Here is a 19471-nt window from a genome sequence, read left to right on the forward strand (position 1 = left end):
GGTCTCTTGAGTTTTGGGAATAGCCAGAAGTCAGACGGAGCCAAATTAGGCGAATACGGTGGTTGCGGAACGATATGCGTGGAATTTTTGGCGAAATGGTCACAAAGAACGAGTGCAGTGTGAGACGGTGCATTATTGTGATGCAAAAACCAAGAGTTGTTGGCCCATAATTCTAGTCTTTTTAGACGAATTGCTTCACGTAAACGACGCAAAACGCTCAAATAATATTCCATATTAACAGTTTGGCCACGTGGAAGGAATTCATAGTGCTACACACCACGAAAATCGAAAAAACTGTCATCATGACCTTTATTTTTGAACGACTTTGACGTGCTCTTTTCGGTCTGGCCTCGCCTTTAGCACGATATTCGCTTGATTGGTCGGTTGTTACAGGGTCATAAGCATAAATCCAAGTCTCATCTCCCGTAATGATGCATTTGAGCTTGTCCTGATGGTCTGAAAGCATTGTTTCACACACGTCAACGCGACGACTTTTTTCCAAGAAATTGAGAGTTTTCGGTACCAAACGAGATTTGACTTTTCGTAGGCCCAAATGGTCTTTCAAAATGGTTTTCACAGATCCTTCTGATATTCCGATCATATCAGTGAGGTCTTTAACAGTCAACCGACGATTTTTGAGCACTAACTCCTTCACTTTATTGACGTGTTGGTCATCTGTTGACGTCGATGGTCGTCCGGAGCGCTCCAAGTCATCAACACGTTCTCGACCCTCTTTGAAGTCTTTGTACCACTTATAAACATTTTTCTGCGACATGGTCGAATCACCAAATGCCTTCTGCAACATGCTAAACTTTTCCGCAGCCGAAATTTCAGTCCTCAAACAAAATTTGATAGCACTTCTCTGCTCAATCAAATCAGACATTTTAAAAATCGAAAAATGCACTCTTGGTTGTTTGGTAAACACAAGCGTAAATATAAGACTGACAATGGCATTCACATGAAAGTTGGCCCAGATGTTATTAACAGTGCTGCCAACTCATGAAAAAATAACTAGAGCGAAATTTTAATCCCGCGAAGTTTGACAAATAAATTCCCCTTAATTTTTGCCCACAGTATTAAACAACTGAATAATAAACAAAAGATTTGACAGATGTCACCAAAACAAAATGGCTGCCACAGGGCGCCAAAATCGACCCGCGCCAATTGAAAAACCCTTTATCAAAAAAGTTTAAAATTTTTATGAAAGTTTTTTGAATTTTTCAAAATTTGTTACAAAGTATAAAGTTTCATGTTATATGGCTTTTGTAATGTTACGAACTATAGCTTCATAAAAAACTTAAAAAAAATTAATTAAGAGATTCCTAAATAGTCAGAAAGTAGCAAAATATCGCGCTGCTTTCATTTTGAACACAGGCGTATGTATGTCTTCCTTCCCGTGGAACATAGAGCGCAACATAGGGCTTCAACACACTGATTATAATTTGATTTATTTTAACTAGAAATTGTAATTGCCGCCATGAATAGCCAGCTTCCTGCGCTTCTGCATCTTGTTGTCACCTCCAGTTGTTAGCTGGTCTCCCGCGTCTGCGACTCCCTTGGGGATTCCAATCCAGTGCAGCTCTTGGGATATCTTCCAGCTGTTTGCGCAGTTTATGGCCGATTCACTTATATTTGCGACATCATACTTCGAAGAGGATGGGTATTTGTTTAGTACTAGCCCATAAGTCAGCACAAATCAGGTTCTACGTCTCACAACCGTACAGAAGCATTAATTCTACGTTGGCGTCGAAAATTCGCAACTTCGTACATCTGAATATGTGCGCCGATCTCCAGGCTTTATCCAGCATACCAAATACTGAACGTCCTTTTAATATGCGATTACGTATATCTGCTGCTGATCTAACATTTTATGTGGAAATGCTGCCAAGATAGCAGAATTCATTTGCTACTTCTAAGGTAATGCCAGTGATCTGAATAGTTTGCGTTTCGTTGATGTTAATGCATACATACATACATGGCATATGGATTATCATTAGCAAATTTTTTTTTCAGCTTAAGAGACTTCCTTTATTTATTTATCAAAGGTGCCTTAAATGATGCAGCAATCAGTGTAGAAAAATTATCTGCTTTTCAAAAATAAATCCTTGCTCAAGCATTCAAACTACCACTGAGACACTAAATTGAGCACTTAATGCCAAACTGAAATCCTGCACATCCTGGAGTGCAGGTACAACCACAAAGTTGCATAAAAGACTAACTTTTGTACGCATCGAGGCATGCACCTTTGGCTTACAAAACTCTTTTCAAATGTTTAATGGGGCTTTGAAAACTCTTTGTTCAAATGTCTGATTGCCTTAAACCGAAACACACTGGCTTTCTTCTATAAAACGCTTACCAAAGTCTACCATTTGAATTGGATGACCTTTTACCACCAACACCCAATTAAGTTTTCAGCCTTTGAGCGCTTTACATACGTACATATGTACATACTCGTACATATACATATGAACACACAAACATATAAACAGCTCCTAGTTGGCATTGTCTCTTGACATGCTTTGCATGTACACTGAATTCATTCCATTTTAATTGCATTTTCTCTCCTTCTAATTTGTTTGTCCTAAATGAAAAATCAACTAAAAGTGTTAATAGAAAACTAATTGAATTCTCTCTCGCCATTATGTGCATACCCCATTTCCTACCATTTGCTTCTAGCTCCGAGTGTGAGTGCTTCCAATTGTGTGTGAAAATATTCACTTGTCAGTCTCTGCAGAGTCCCTTCAGGGCTTGGCAATGAGCTGCTAAGGAAATACTCATACTTTGATGCAGACAATTTTTCAGAGTCATTGTGTGCATATAGCAACAATAAACAATTTAAGCTAGTTTGTGCGTCAATACACACATACAAACATATATACACACATGCATACATAACGATTCGCTTTAATACTTAAGATATGTATGTATGTATGTATATGTAAGAGGCAAATGGTCGGGGCAAAAATTATTAATCTTGTGTTAGTACTTTAAAAACTGGCAAACAGATATGAAAACACCCTAGACTAAAGACATACATATGTACATGCACTGCCAATTAAATAAAAATATGTATGTATGTACGTAAATTCCATCTACTCCCATTTTCTGAAGTTCATTATGTACAGATCAGAAAACTCATTCAATATCTGCTAGAAATATCACATGTACTCGTATGCAGTACCCTAGAAAATTTGCTTATTCACATAAATTCTGACCAACTCCATGCGTAAAGTATACAAACAAAAGCGGACGATGTCTACACTGCAGGGAAATTCGCTGGTATCGAACTGGAAGGCTGCTAGTGAGTAACAACAGCAACTGGTTGCATTCTTTTTATACATATTTGTTTTTGAATAACTTTTCTACTAAATAAGAGGAAGATTTTGAGTAATAGAAATCTTTATTTTGACCTTTACGTGCCCCCCATGCTTGTCTGTCTGTTCGTGTGCTGCAGCTGTTTAGTTGATAAGTTTCGAATATGATTCAAGTATGACGCGATTTGTAAAATTTAAAAACCTTCCGATAGCGTGCTTAATTTTGCTCCACCTAGTACAGGAATATTTGGCTCTTGTGAGGCCATTAAAGCTCCATTCAGCTCAACTTATTTCGTATAATAATAAGGTAAAAATATTTGTTTGGAAAGGGGCTACAGCTGATCTTCGGGAGCTCCTCTCAAAAACGACGTTTTGCGGTGACCACTATATCTCTGAACTGGATTCTCTGAAATTAAAAAAAAACAAACAGATACCGTTAAAGTAGTGTTAAGTCCAGTAATTAATCGAAGGACTAAGCAAAATTAAAATTTTTGACAAAATGACGGTTTCTCAAAAAAATTTCGACCAAAAATTGTTTATAAAACAAACTCTTTATCGATGAGAAAAAATCTTTGGTTAGTTACTAAAAATATTATTTAAGAAGTCCGTGTTAAAATTTGAGACTAATCGGCTTAGCCGTTTTCGAGTAATGTTGGGTACAGAATTTGAAAACACCATTTCGAGAAAAACGCTTGTAATGTTTGAAGAGCACTTTACATAGACTACGCCCACGGCAGCGATGAATGTCATGCTGCACCTACGAGAGCAGAAGGGATCACGCAAGAATACGAGACGAATACCCCTTCCTACATCAAACGACAGACTTTTGTAGCTCAGTAGAGTTACATTTAAACACATCCCTTACCACAACTTTCCCAATGAGAGAAGATTGGAAAATGTGGCAATGGACAATAAAAGCGGAATCAGCATCTATACTGATGGTTCCAAGCTAAATGATCAAGTAGGCGGAGGCCTTCATTCTGAAGGAATGAATGCCAACATCTCATTCCGGTTACCGGAACACTACAGCGTATTTCAAGCTGAAATATTGGCTATCAGAGAAGGCTCTAAATAAAAGTGTTCTCCCAACAAGAGATATAAACATATATTCAGATAGTCAATCGGCCCTGAAAGCTTTAAAATTGCCTAATATTAACTCGAAGACAGTAAAAGAATGTACCGACGTTTTGACAGAACTATCACAGTACTTTTTAATAACAAACCTGCTCTGGGTGCCGGGTCACAGAGACATGGCGATATTGGGTACCATATTACCGACCCAACCAAACCAAGCAAACTTATCTATAACTTTAGCAACTTGCAAGATGCTTATAGATAAACACACTATCAGTGCTGCTAACAGGATATGGTCTCAGTCCCTGACCTGTGCAACTAGTAGAATGACGTGGCCGGAATGTAACATGGGCCGCACAAACCGACTGTTGAAACTAAACAGGAAAAATATGAGAAATCTTCTCGGGACTGGGAGTGCCCTATAACGACTATTGCAGAAGCTGTAACGACATTGAAGAGGAAGAAATTTGGAACACTTTCTATGCGGGATAGAAGAAGGTTCAATATTTTAGGAAAAGCTCCCTGAATAACTTGGCAGAAGTAGCCAATATAAAAATAACAGGTCTTGTTAGATATATCAAAACCACAGGTTGGTTCAATGAGGACAATATAGAGTGAGGAGAGGGGACAGCCCCGGTGGTATCACAATGGGCCTACAGCAGGCCTAGGTGTGTTAAACGACAACCACTATGTAGGTAGGTAACATTACATAGATAAAAATTTGCGTGTAACTTCGAAAATATTCACTGGAACGATATTAACTTTTCTGTGTGTATTCTAAAATATATGTACATTAAGAAAAAAAAATCGATTTTTGGAAAAATCATTTTCCAATTTTGTTCAAATTAATTAAAAACTATAAATATAATAAAACCCTAATCCCATGTCGATGGGTCGTTCGTGTCCGACCACTTCGTTGAGAAATCATTAATTGTTTATGAAATTACTGCACGGTAATCATCCCATTTGTTTATGATAAAATATTATTAAAATGAAAAATGTTGAAAAAATTTCTTCGGATATGTTTAGCTAAGGCTGGCAGATACCTTAGGCATTTTTTTTTTTAATTTTCTGTTGGTGGTATATAGTAGAAATAAGCGCCGGCCGCGAATGAGCCATCGACATGGGATTAAGGTGCCAAACATTCTTACTCGGAGGCAACATAAGGAGTTTCAATTGCTTATCTTCATTTATTTTTTATAGTGTTCCAGATAGTGAATAGTGTTCGATATTTACGAGATCTAGTTCACACTCTTTCCCATTCGCATTAGTCCTGAACGAGTGTTAAGTTTGCCAAATTAGATCAAGGAAAACAAGGATCGTCGACATTAAGAGTTTTATCATACAAATTTATATTTAATCTTTATAATTTATTGGGTATGCCAATAAGTTTCCGTCCTCGTAAAAAAGGTGTCCCTGCTGATACTATTATTGTGTTCGCTCTAGTAATGTACTGGCGATTTGAAGGTTTATATGTGAGGTCACGATCGCAGTAGTTGGCATTCGTTTGAAGCGTAAAGATAATTTTTCATCCGACATCAAAAATGTCGATGTTCATGCCGTAAAAACAGCATTTGCGGGAAGTCATGCTACATCATTACCTTTCAAAGAAAAGTGCAGCTGATGTTGACAGATCAACCGTCGGTAAACGTTTGCACGCGATGGGAATGGTCCAGAAATCAGTTAACTAGGTGCCACTTCAATTGAAGAAGAGGGATATCGAGATACGTTTGGTGATGCGTGAGATGCTTCTTGCTAAATTGGGTTCAGAAATAATTAGAGGGACTGAATTGGGAAATCTTGCCCCACCCGCCATATTCCCCAGATATTGCGCCATCCGATTATCACCTGTTCCGATCAATGCAGTCAGCTTCTATTGAAGAGCGGCTCACTTTTTACGAGAGCATCGCAAACTGGCTCAATGAATGGATCAAGTCAAAAGAACTCGAATTTTTCGTCAGAGGAATCCGTATGTTGCCTGAAAGATGGAGTACAGTTGTAGCTTCCAATGGCACATACTTCACACAATATCGTGTAAATTGTGTTTAAGGGGTTATATACCTTGTGTTTATGTTTTAGAACTTTTATTCAAATGAGGCATATATCATACTGAGGGGCAACTCTCGAAGAATACATTTTGGTGTTTTTATTTAAAAAAATGTTATTATATATTGTTGATATCGCCCCTCCCCCAAAACGCTGTTTTTTAGAAGAGGCTTGCGGTGATCACGGTAGCGTAACTTTGGCTAAGAAAGGACCTAAACTTATTCCCATACCCAATATAAAATTTGTGTTTTATTAAAATTAGAAACCTTTGAGTCGAGTTGTATTGTTAAAAAAATATTACACTTGTATAATCACATATCAAAAATAAATCTCATTGTGCTATTTTTTCGCTCTGAAATAATGATTATTTTGTGAGTTTTTACTTTTTTTATCAAAAATAATGCTTATTTTATGAGTTCAAATTTTTTTGATGAGAAATAATCTTTTATTAGTACTGAATTTTTTATCAAAAATAATCATTATTTCTTGAGCGCTATTTTGTTTTTAGAAATGAAAATTAATTTTTAAGTTTTTGTTTTTTGGTAAATTGAAAATCGCAAAACGCATTCCTCACCCAGGGTGAAAAGATTTCAAAGGTTAGCTCTTTAACAGACCGTTATTCGGCTTTGCACGAATTTGACAGAATCAGCCGATGGGCGACGTCACTCGAGGTGTATTTACAAAAAAACTGAGGTTGTGAAACCAATTAACCAATGATACTTCGTTGCCGTCTGAACAACGACTGATTGGACGAGTGTGTGAATATGTGTGAAATGACAGTGCAGAATTCAGTTGCTGAATCCCCATAGTGAAAAGATTTTTAGAGGTGTACTAACAAGCAGACCGTTATTCGGCTCTGACCAAATTTGACAGATATGCCGACGTCTTTCGTTTTGTGTTTCAGTAAGCTAAAGCTAAATTTTGTGAAATACAAAACAAATGACGTAGAACCCAAAGTTCCCCTCAAAAAAATTTTTTTCACCATACCTAACGAGCAAACGTGGTATCTATCATCCTTGAAATCCCCAAGTCACGTGGCAGCCGGAGTTCCCCGCACAATTTATTTTCACCATTGCTAAATAGTAAACCTGGTAGTCTCTCATCATTGCTCCTCACCTACACTCATCTCAACTCAGCGCACTTCTCCTCCTCACCTTCATTCACCTTAATTCACATCATAAGCTATCGGGTGTGTTGTTAAGAGCTTGCGAATTTAAAATGATAATAAAAAATAGGAATATTGTTGGAAAATATGGTATAATATTTTAGATAATTTCATATGGCGTCAATGGTGGCTTTAATTTTGCAATAAATCGATGGTTAAGCGCGCTGTATGGAAAGTTGCGTCATCTTCTTGGAAATTAACTTTTCTTAATTAATTAATTTTTGGAAACTAAAATTCAGTCAGCGGGTCCCGATAACATTCACCAGCATAACAGCAGCTCCTTTCTCATTTCGAAAGAAATAAGGACCAACGATGCCGTCATTCTTTCAAAGTAAATTCTCACGCATTGGAAGCGTTTTCTGATATTATACGATTCAGGGTGGCTTACCAAACCTTACTGAACAGAAATGTCAACCCAGTTTGCCATTCTCAGCTGCCAAATCATAGTTGTTGAGATCAATAGCTCTCATCAAGCTAAAAAAACACCCGACATTACAATACGCGACATGAAAAGCAAATTGGTTCGTAGTTGTCGAAAATGCCCTATGTTGGTGCATTTAAAATTGTAATTTTGAAGCTGTAAATTTGTTTCGAAATTTCGCAATTTCCCAATTTTTTGGACGGGGGAAAATGCAGTGATCTCTAAAATTCTTGATTCCATATTTGTTCACAGACGATTGAAATGTATTTGAGCGAACGGAAACAAATATATGATGTTCTAACAGCAAATTTTCAATTTCACATTGACTTACCGTCTTTCAGACTGGGCGGGCTGAAAGCTGGATCTGCGCGAGCATAAGCCATAAAGATCTTTTCTAAGGGATGATTATGTTCAGGATTTTTAAGTCATGCCTTATATGACACCTATATGACACCCTTCAGCTGCTGGGTATTCGGTCACTGCTAGATAAAACGCAATAAGGTCGTCAACGCGCTGGCTGTAAGAAGTTGGACAAACTGTTCTGTGGTCTTAGCTGAATATCTTTCAGATTGGGGTAGGTTAAACCAAGTGGGCTGCTGTTAAAATCATCCTTACGCAGAGAATATAGGATATTTTTGTGTCCAAAAATATTTACCTTGTCCTATCTGTGAATTGCCTTTGAAGTGCTCCAGTTCCTAGCATTCCTTAGAGAGGCTAAAAGGTACTGCGATCCGAGGTTTAAAGACGTATTACTGCTATTTAGAGGTACTGCTATTTTCGTGCACCTACTCCAAATTTCCATTTGTCCATCTATCCATCAGGTTTTCCCTACTGGGTTGTGTTAAACGTCCAACTTGAACACTTTTGTAAAAGTCAATATTAGCAATCGATTATTAATTTATTTTGTTTTGTTTAAGGAAATACGTTGCGGAAATTACTATACGTAATTTTCGTAATTGAGAGCCATTAAAGTGAGGTGAATGTGTGTGTATACTTTTGTTTCAAGTCGTACGTACTCATATTTACCAAATGAAGCCAGAGGACTGGGTGAAAACATAATGAAGCTAGCAAACAAGTATGCGAATACTTCAAATTATGTGCAAGTGAACAAGTTTGTGAAACGACTAATATTTAGTAGGAAAAGGGTTATCAGAAAGGAAGCTTTAAATCCTCTTATAGAATTGATTACTTGTTTTGAGAGGCCCTTTCAAAATTATTCCAGAAATAAGAAACAATGCCACACCGAACAAAAATTATTATTATATTATATTAAGCGCCAATTATGTATGTATATATACTTTATACTCGTACATAAGTACGTGCATAGGAATATTAAATTTTTTATTTATTTAATAAAATCGTAGACATTTAACATTTGATGTTATATGTCTGCGTAGCACTTCAACTTGAAACTAAATAAATGCATTCAGAATTAGTTCTCTCTACTTAAAACATTTATTAATGTGTGTATTTATAAACAACGAAATATTTATTTCCTCTTAATACATTTAACATCTGAAGTAGATAGAAAAATTTTCCCACCAAAACACTCTACAATTATTTTAATAAATATAATAAATGGAACGTACTTTTCACAACATTTAAATTGCAAACAGGCCGCCTCTTGCTCTAAAAATCAAGCTTCTAGCATACGCCGAGAGCTCATCATTAAAGTAAGTTGATTCTAGCGGCGCCAAATGTGGAGAAAGATCATGTGTTAATGACTTTTGGGCACATTCAACAAAACCGAGCAACTCATCCCGAATCAATTTATCGATAAATAAGGGCAAGCTAATCTTAACAGATGAGAGGCAAGAATTTTGGTGCCGGTGGATCCATATATACAGTATTTTACAGGTTAGTTCGGAAAATTACTTTTATTCAATTCAAAGTACAAAATTTGTGAAAATAACACAAAATTAAGAATCAATTTACTCTTTCTCGATATGACCACTTTTTGCCTCGACTATGGCCTTGAGATGGTCCAGAAACAAATCGCAAGCTGCCCGAATGGCTTTTTCAGCGCCTCGAGACTGGTTCATCTTTTAGTTCGGATCTTCCTCTCCCAAATGGCTGAAAGAGAATAATCCATCCAATAATCCATAATTTTGGAGCCATTGTGTGGACGTTATGAAGTCCGAAACGTTGTTTTTTAACCATTTTTGGTTCACTTGAGCTTTGTGAGAAGGTGCCGAGCTCTGTTAAAACGTCCACGGTCTGCCACCAAAATGTTTATCTGCCCACGGCGTCAATGCAACCTCCAGAATACTTTCTCGATAATATTTCGCATTTATCTTGACGCCAGGCTCGATGAAAACGATTGGAGAGTGCCCATCTGCGGTTACAGCGCCCCAAACCATTACCTGTGGCGAGTGCTGCCTCCTGGTGGCCAATCGAGTATTCAAATTCTGGTATGAACGATCGGTCAAATGAACACTATCCTTTTGGGAGTTTACGAATTGCTCAATTAGAGAAATTCTCTCGTATGAAAACACAATGTTCGGAAATTCACCGCTTTCGGCCAAGCGAAGCAACTGCTTCGCTCTCTCAAGTCTGAGTTGTTGCTGCTTTGATGTGAGATCATGCGCCTTTGGATCTTGTAAGGCATGACTTTGAGATTATTTTTCAGTATGCGGTGGATGCTAGGGTCAGATATTTCGCTCAAGTCGCTTCTTCTCTTTTTGAACCATTTCACGTGACGTTGTAGTCTTTTGATGAAAACCTCCATGACGTTTCGCAATGCTACCAGTATCATTGTAACGAGTAATCGTGCAATAAACAAAAACTGAACTACTTTAAGGTGCTCGAGCTCACGAACAATCGCTGGTTGTGATTTTCCAGCCAAATATAATGTAATCACACTATTACGTTGGAAATCCATTACTGATTTTCTTTTTTCGCGTTTACTCTCGGCAAAATGCGTCCGCGCGCTTGTAAACAATACTCTGTACTGTCATTTAGCCAACTAACAGACAGCTGATGCCCATGCATCTTTGGCACTAGAGCAGGCGACTTTTGGCGGAACGGCATCAACAAATTGGTCGAGAGGTGGGAAGAGATTGTAAACAGCAACGGTGAATATACAACTGACTAACTTATTGATACAATTATTGCTTTTTCTTTAAATGAAAGTATTTGCTCAACCGAATATTTTAAAATAAATATATGTTAAAGTCTCAACTTCGTTCTTCTACTCTTTTATAAAAACGTAAAAATTAGTTGAACTTTACCCATATGAAGCAAAGCATACGCAATGGATACCATACAAAAGTTGTATTGGTCCTATCGAAAAGTAAGAAAAAGATGTTTTAATAGCTATATATATCCTCTTTCTTTGGTGTCCACATCAAAATCAAAGCATAAGTGTAAGCATTTAAAATAATTTTGGGAAAATTTAGAAAAAATTTAAGAAATGGAATTAATGGGAAAGATATTTTATTTTCTTTAGATAACGAAAAAAGTTAATTTTTGTCGGACAGTGCAATAAATAAATATTTATAAGTTCAAAATGAATTATTCCATATATCAAATTTCCCATACCATCGTAAAAATTGAACGAATCATGTCAAGATATAACCTTTTCTATTGTAGCTTTGTAGGATTGCTGGTGCAGAATTTCAGATTAGTGAAAATTTAAAAGATTTTTTATACTTTCCCATTCTCCATTCCCATTCAAACACGAAGGAAACTATCACCAAATTAATTTAAAAGCTGGATCCTTAGTATTTAATGTAATCAAACAGAACCACAAGCAAATTTGTTTGAATTTCTTTTTTTGTTGACTCCTCAAATACGGAATGAGAAATATATGCATTAGGGTGGTTCAATTAATTTTTTTATTCAAATTCTTCAAATTCGAAGACGCTAAATTTTAAAAACATCTATCCAAAGAATAATGAATTTTTTTTTGTGTTTTTCGATTTTTTATATAAACTTGTACTTGGAAATTTTTTCCTGCAAATAATTTTAATATCTACGTTTTATTTAAAGAGCCTCCCAAATTATTTTAATTGCTTAATATTGTAATCCGACAAGTGACGGTATTCAATTTTGTTTATATTTCTATTTTTTATTTTTTTATACGTAATATAAATCCAACTGAAACTTGCAAAAATCCAAAACCAATTAAATTTTACAATATTTCAAAAATTTATTATGACTATTTTTTTCTAATCATGATTTTCTTTTTAACAACTAACAACATAATTCTATCTATAAAAGAAGGGGATACATATCTAAATACGCATGCCGTAAAAAAACGACTATAAATATTTCCGCGGATAGCCAGGCGGCCATCAAATTAATGAATGCGGCTATACTCAGATCGAAGGTTGCACAGGAATGCCGGGCAGTCCTAAATGATATTAGTGTCGTATTCTAGGTCAGCGTTATTTGGGTTCCAGGCACAGAGATATAGAGGGAAACTGTAAAGCTGATGAGCTAGCCAGAAAAGGTACTGCTCTTCAATTGCTCAGGGATAAAAGTACCATTGGAATACCCATGGTCACGAGTAAACTAATAATAAAAAACAACATTATCCAAGAGGTCAATAGGTCATGGAGAAATGAAGATACATGTGTAACAGCTAGGCTACTATGGCCGCAAATAAACAAGAAAACAAACAAAGGAATTACTTAATCTCGAAGATCACTGGCTATTTGGCAGGCATTCCTCGCGACTAGGAGTTTTCTCCCATGAAAGTTGCAGGGATGAGGAAGAAGAAAAAACAGTTGAGCACTTCCTTTGCAATTGTCTAGCCCTAGCTAAAATCAGAGCATGTTGTCTAGGTAAATCCTTTTTTAATTCAGAGCTTACGGAACTGTTAGGCATGGGGATGGGATCAATTCTACGCTTCATAAGAGCCACAAACTGGTGCCACGAAGGAAGCTGAATGGGATTCCCGTGCAGTACAGTGGTATCCCAATGGGCCTGTAAGGTCTAAGTGTGTTGGTCGTGCAGACCGACTACGACCATAACCTAACCTAACCTAACCTAACGTAATTGCAACTTTTTTGGTTTCCGCTCCACATTAATTTCAACAGGAGGTGTATTTTTCCACTTTCTACTAGGCGCATGCATATGTGGCTATAACTTTCCCAAACCATTATTTTTCTATTTGGTCTTTTCTGGATAAGACATGGATGACTACAATTTAACTTGAGCAATGAAGATTTAGAAATCTCTAATTTACCTAAGCGCGCCCGTTCATTCGTTCATAGGGTTCACCGTGAATTGGAAGCATCGCGGGGGGATGCAGAATCTGTTGCAAAACGCAAAATACCAAAGAACGTTCTGACCTTGTTCGACCTGTGGAAGACCCTTCAAAGTCAGTGAAGGTGCGGGAGCTGGAAGTTCTGAGGGTCTTAACCGTCGAATTGCCAATGAAGATCTCCAGTATACTTCCTACTTTGTGCGCCGACGACAGTTCGCGCTCATTCGAGAACACCGAGTTATTCAATCAAAACGACTTCCAAACAAAATTAAACACGCTGAAGCACTTGAGATTTATGGTTTTTTTTTACGAAAAAAATTTCGATTTAGATAAAAAGACTAATCGCAGAAATAACCAGAATTACAGATGGATATGTTCCAGTCCTGCAAAGGTTTCTGTTGCTCTGCACACGAAGTTTCCAGCCACTGCTAGGATTTAGGTGCTGTGAGTAACAAAGGACAAGTCATGTCACCACAATTCTTTTTATTTAAAGATTTCGAGTGAATTCTGCTACCTACGCCGAAGTTCTGGAGACAGTAGTGAAACCCTAGATTGGTAGTATACGCGGTGACAGCCCATACATCACCAAGCAAAACTCTGCTCCTTCACACAAAGCGATGACGGAACAAGATTGGATGGCTGAAAATTTCCATGGCCATACAACACCGAACTTATGGACGCCTAACTCCCTTAATCCTCTGTATTACTACGTATGGGGCGTAGTTGAGAGTAAAACCAATAAGCATCTGCATAACACCCTTTTCTCTCGGAAGGCTGCCGTTAGGGTCAAAATGTATAAAAAGCATTTGAATCGGACATGCAATCGTTTCCGAAGCCGAATAGAGCTATTCGCTAAGATGGAAAATGAGCTGTATCATTCGGTAATTAGCTTTTTGTTTTTGGATGGGGAACAATGGAAGGAGATAAAAGCAAAGTTAGATGCTGTCTATGGTGACGCTTCCACTTCTATTACCACAGTTAGGTATTGGTTTAACGAATTTAAACGTTGGAACACATCCGTTTTTGATGAGGAGCAGCGACCAGGACACCCAGTAGGCGTGGTTACCACGGAAGTCATTCAAGAAGACAAAGACATGATTCTCGCTGATCGACGAACGAAAGTGCGCGAAGTAACAGATGCCATAGGTGTATCGACCCGAATGGCAATTAATATTTTACATGAGAAGTTGGCAATGCAAATATTGTCGGCCCGATACGAGCAGCAATTGCTCACGGTGAACAACAAGAGGATACGGCTGTTAACTTCGAAGCAAAGTTTGGACAAATTTAAGCGAGATCTGAAGGAATTTTTGTGTGGAGTTGTCACCGTTGAAGCAACCTGGACTCATCTTTACACACCAGAAAGTAAGTAACAATGAAACAAGGGATTCCTTCCCGTGAATCTGCTCCAAAGAAAGCGAAGACAGTCCCGTCGGCTGGTGATGGGACGATTTTGTTGGGATGCGAACGGCGTCATCATAAATTTTTTAGAAAAAGGAAGAACTATCAAGAAGGACAATACTACAGTGAGTTATTGGACCGCTTGAAGGAGAACCTTGAAGGAGACACGGCCACATTTGGCGAAAAAGAAGGTGCTGCTTCACCACGATAACGCACCAGCACATTCAACCGGAATCGTCGCCGCCAAACTGCATGGATTGCATATTGAATCCCTCCCTCACCCGCCGTATTCACCCGATCGGGCTCCCTGCGACTTTTTCTTGTTCCCTAACATGAAGAAATGACTCGCGAAAAAAAAATGTAGTTCAAAGAAGGAAGTCCCCACCGACACAGAGGCGTATTTTGGAGAGTTCGACAAATTCTATTTTGTAAAGGGCTTAAAAAATGGTCGGCGCGTGGGGACTATAATGAAAAAAAAAAAAATAGAAAAAATGGTGTCTTCATTTCTAACACGAGTACTTATTGAACCCCGTCGTATAATAAATTAGTGTTGTGTAAACAATTCGTGAAGTTACCTCGAATTTTGTTCAAAATAAGAGGTAATTAGCTTTACTTTCAAGTTTTTCATACGCACCCTATATCTCCCTAACATACTCTTACAGCACGTCTGAGCGCGCAACTATTTACATAGTTCCTAAATAAGCATAGTTTTCTAGAATTTATGCACACATACAAACACAGGGTTACCGATTTTTCTTGTATGAACGTCAACTTTTTTTTAATGTTAGTTCAGGGTGCGATTCTGCGAAATTATATATTTCCGATTATATTTCTCTTTTTAGATAAAAGATATGGCAACTAATAACAATGAGCAATAAAGTTTGAATCAAGCCCTAACATTTAAAAATGGGTGCTTTATGAAATTTTGAATTTACGATTTTTCAACAAGTACTGCATACTTCACATCATTAAAAAAAAAATTGTATTGAAATTATTCTGCAAATTATTTTAAAATCTAGTATATCTGGAATTCCTTAAATAATAATGCGTTTAAGTATCTTAAGTAATGCGACTAACCAAGTAACCCTGTATACACATGTCTTAAAATTCTATGCAGCAAACCACTGGCGCAGCATTTCGTCAACGCAAATGTCTTTCCATGTCACTAAGCTTACCGGATAAACACATTTTCAGTCCAGACGAATGGGACATGTCGTCAACACGCAAAATGCATGCTGCCCCAATAGACGATCGCCTCGTCAAGCAAAAACAGTTGAATGCATAAAAAGGAAGCAAAGAAAGCGACAAAGTATAATCGGAAAAAATCTTATCGCTTAGTTGCTTGAAGCCAAGAGTTCAGCGAATGCAACCCGTGATGTTTGCCTTGCGTTCTCTTTGTCAAGCAGGCACAAGACAAGCGCCAACAAATTGATGATGTATTGAGTATTGAGTGGAAGGTGAACTAAATACAAACAAGCAAAGCGGACAAGTGATTGAAGCCAAGCGAGCTCTTCCTCTAATCTCTTAGAAGGCCATGGGGAGTTTGGTTGCCACTGCCTCCTTTTATCTACTCAAGGGAATTCGCTTTGAAAATGAATGAATGAATGCCCGTATTTCGAATACCGAAAATAACGCAGTAGAAAAATTGAAATGGAAATGGAAATTCATGTGTTCATATACCAGCGGAAATGCACACAAATACGAGCGCGTATAATACATGGAAAGTATGTAGGTATGTCTGCATATTGCAGGTGAAACTGCCCCACTGACCTTATTTCGACACTTCTACTTATCTATGTTTTGTATGTACTTGAAGTGCAGTCAGGCAGTACTGTCGGGAACATTCATACATACATCACTTACATACATACATATGATGCAAGTATGCGTGTGTATGAGTTACAGATATATTTTTTAATTTTAGCAATTGATGGATCGAATAAAAGTTTTGGAGTTGTGGAATGTCGTTATACAATTTGCCAAGAAAATGTTTTAACATACAAAAATTTTAAATTTATTTGCACTTCTTTTGCTATAAAAATTGCTTTTTATTGAAGTTGGAGCGCCTTTCACAATTTTTTCAATAACTTACTTACTGTCACCTTATTTGATACGGATATGATTTTTTTGTTAAGTGTTCATTATTTCATAAAATTTTTCGAAAATGGAAAAACTAAGTATGCAGACAGAAATTTTATTTATTTTGTTTTATTTTATTTATCTACATAAAATACAAAAAAGTAAATGATGCTGCTAAAATACAACTATTCTCGACGCAAGACGTTGACTTCCGAATGTCATGCACCAACCAGCGGCCGATCATGCAAGTATCAAAAATTATTGATATAATTTATTTAATTATGATTTTTTCACAATAAATGGCTGGAATTTAGAATAATGTATATTGGGTAATTTTTGGCAAACTATTATGTCTTTATTAATGAAACTTGGTGGAGATGTTAGTGGGTTGTTCAGGAACACTCTTTATAACTCCAAATTATTCGGGAAATAATAATTTCATAATTATTTGCCTTCAAAATGCCCTTTGGAACTTCACTATAATATGCCACATTACACCATATATTTTTTAACACTTCACTAAAATTCACCAAATATACACTCACACGCGTGTTTTACTGATTTTTATGCTTATAATTATTGCTATTAAAATTAAATGCAAATTCATTTGTCCATACAATCAATTTCCAATTTTAAATGCGAATAAGAAGAAGATTGGAATGACAACAGTATGGTGTTGCCGGATGCATGCAAATGAAACAAAAATATGAACAAAAATTAAGTATTTAAGTTTAGTGTTAATGATGGGGATGGGGGTTATTGTGTCTCCTTACTACATACATGCATATGATGTTTTAATTTTGGGTTCAATGGTTTTAACACGGAAATGGAGTTCTACGCAAAAATACTGTGTTAATTAATTTAATTTAATTTGAATTACTTTATTATGTTTTGTGACACGCTTAATATCATTGTTTTTAAGTTTATATGAGTTGTATGTTTTTATTTTCAAAAATATTTCTCAACTTAAAATTACAGGAAAAAATACGGCAGTTTTATAATGAACCTTCCACTGAACATCCCTGCATACGAACCTCGTTTTTATTTCAGGTGTATGGCAACACCAACTTTTCGCTAAATTAGAGAACTTTAACATTAAATTACTTAAAAACTATAAGCTTCCGGCAGGTTCGGTTTTCAGTTTTAAGATGGGGATACACTCCTCTATCCCCCCCTTTTAACCTTTTTTTCAAAGCGATATACATTATGCCTACTAAAGTTTTCCCCAATAAATATAACTACGTTTTACATATCTTCGGTTGAAGCACGTATTTTCGAGTTTTTTTGCAGTAGTTTGAATGCCGCAACAACCCATAGGAAATAGAAAAACAAAGACTTGCCAGGTCTAGCCAGTTCTGGCCAGTTCGGTCAAAGGCTGAGCTTCATTTTAAGACTTAACTGCTTAATCCGACTTTTTAAGAGAAAAAGGTAGAACTAACAAATAAAAGATTATTCGAGCGCAGCTTAAAGAAAATTCGATGAGCCATGAGGATCATAAAATCATCATAATCATTTTCGTATCAACTGAAAGAGCATAAATGTATTACATTAACACAAATGACCAAGAAATTTATTATTCATTGAATAGAACACGTAGATACTCACATATGTATATGTAAATATATATACAAAAATAACAATAACAAATACAAGTCACACGGAAATAATTAAAGGATAAAACCAGGCAATGATTGCCAAAAATAATCTGATATTAGGCAAACAAATAAATATTTATGCAGTGCGTGCGTGCATATTATTCACATTAGCTACAATATTGTGCATGCCAAGTAGATAGGTATGTATGTAAATATGTAGATATGTAGCTGCAAGTATATCAAAATACGACCATGTGAGAATGGGCCTGCCATAATGGCTGTAATAAAAAGTGAACACAACCAAAATCACAAATGCAGCAACATAATCGGTTAATGTGATTCCGTTAGACGGAATAGAGGGAGCCTCAACTACTACATGCACATAAACTTACAGATAAACAGTTATTTGTAGCTACTACGTCAGCTTTGCATTCGACTTCCTGTCACTTCAATCAGCGCCAGTCAGCACCCAAGCAAAAATGGTGCAAAATTAATACAGAGAAAACCAATAAATACGAGCAAATGCTAAAACGAGCCGCAAGCAAATGTACGCTTGCTGTATGCTGCTCCTATACACATACATACACACATATGTACGTAAGTACATACATATACGAGTGTGTGTAACACACATTGCGACAGGAAAGTGAAAAGCAAAGACGCAGCAACAACACAACTTAAAGTAGCATCAGCCAGCAAAGATGCTTATCAGCGATAAGCAAACGACTAAGTGAGCAACTCAACTGTAACGAAGTGGGCTGTACTGGGTTGATTGGAATGAAATTAAATTGAACTTAGCCTAAACATACTGAGTCTCTTGCAGTCCTTCTGAGTTCAGTTGGGCTTCAGCAAACAGAGTCGCTCTGAATTGAGTTGACTAACTGCGAAGGCAAAGATCCCGAACACCTCCACATAATCGTCTGCTGCACTACTGCTTCCCCTCGGATAACACACAGGAAAATATGAAGTGGCGGAAGATGGCATTTTCCGGTAAACGACAATATGTTGCTGAACAAATTTCCATAAGGCAGATGGCAGATAACAGCTTAAGGCAAAGATATGCATGGGAGAGTAAATAAAAATATATTTGCGTGTGTTAGTAGAGTTAGTAAGAAATGCAAGGAAAGTATGCCAAGCCAACGGAAACTGGTATTTGCGTGAAGC

This window comes from Anastrepha obliqua, chromosome 2 (assembly GCF_027943255.1).
Source record: "Anastrepha obliqua isolate idAnaObli1 chromosome 2, idAnaObli1_1.0, whole genome shotgun sequence".
Classification (NCBI taxonomy): Eukaryota; Metazoa; Arthropoda; class Insecta; order Diptera; family Tephritidae; genus Anastrepha; species Anastrepha obliqua.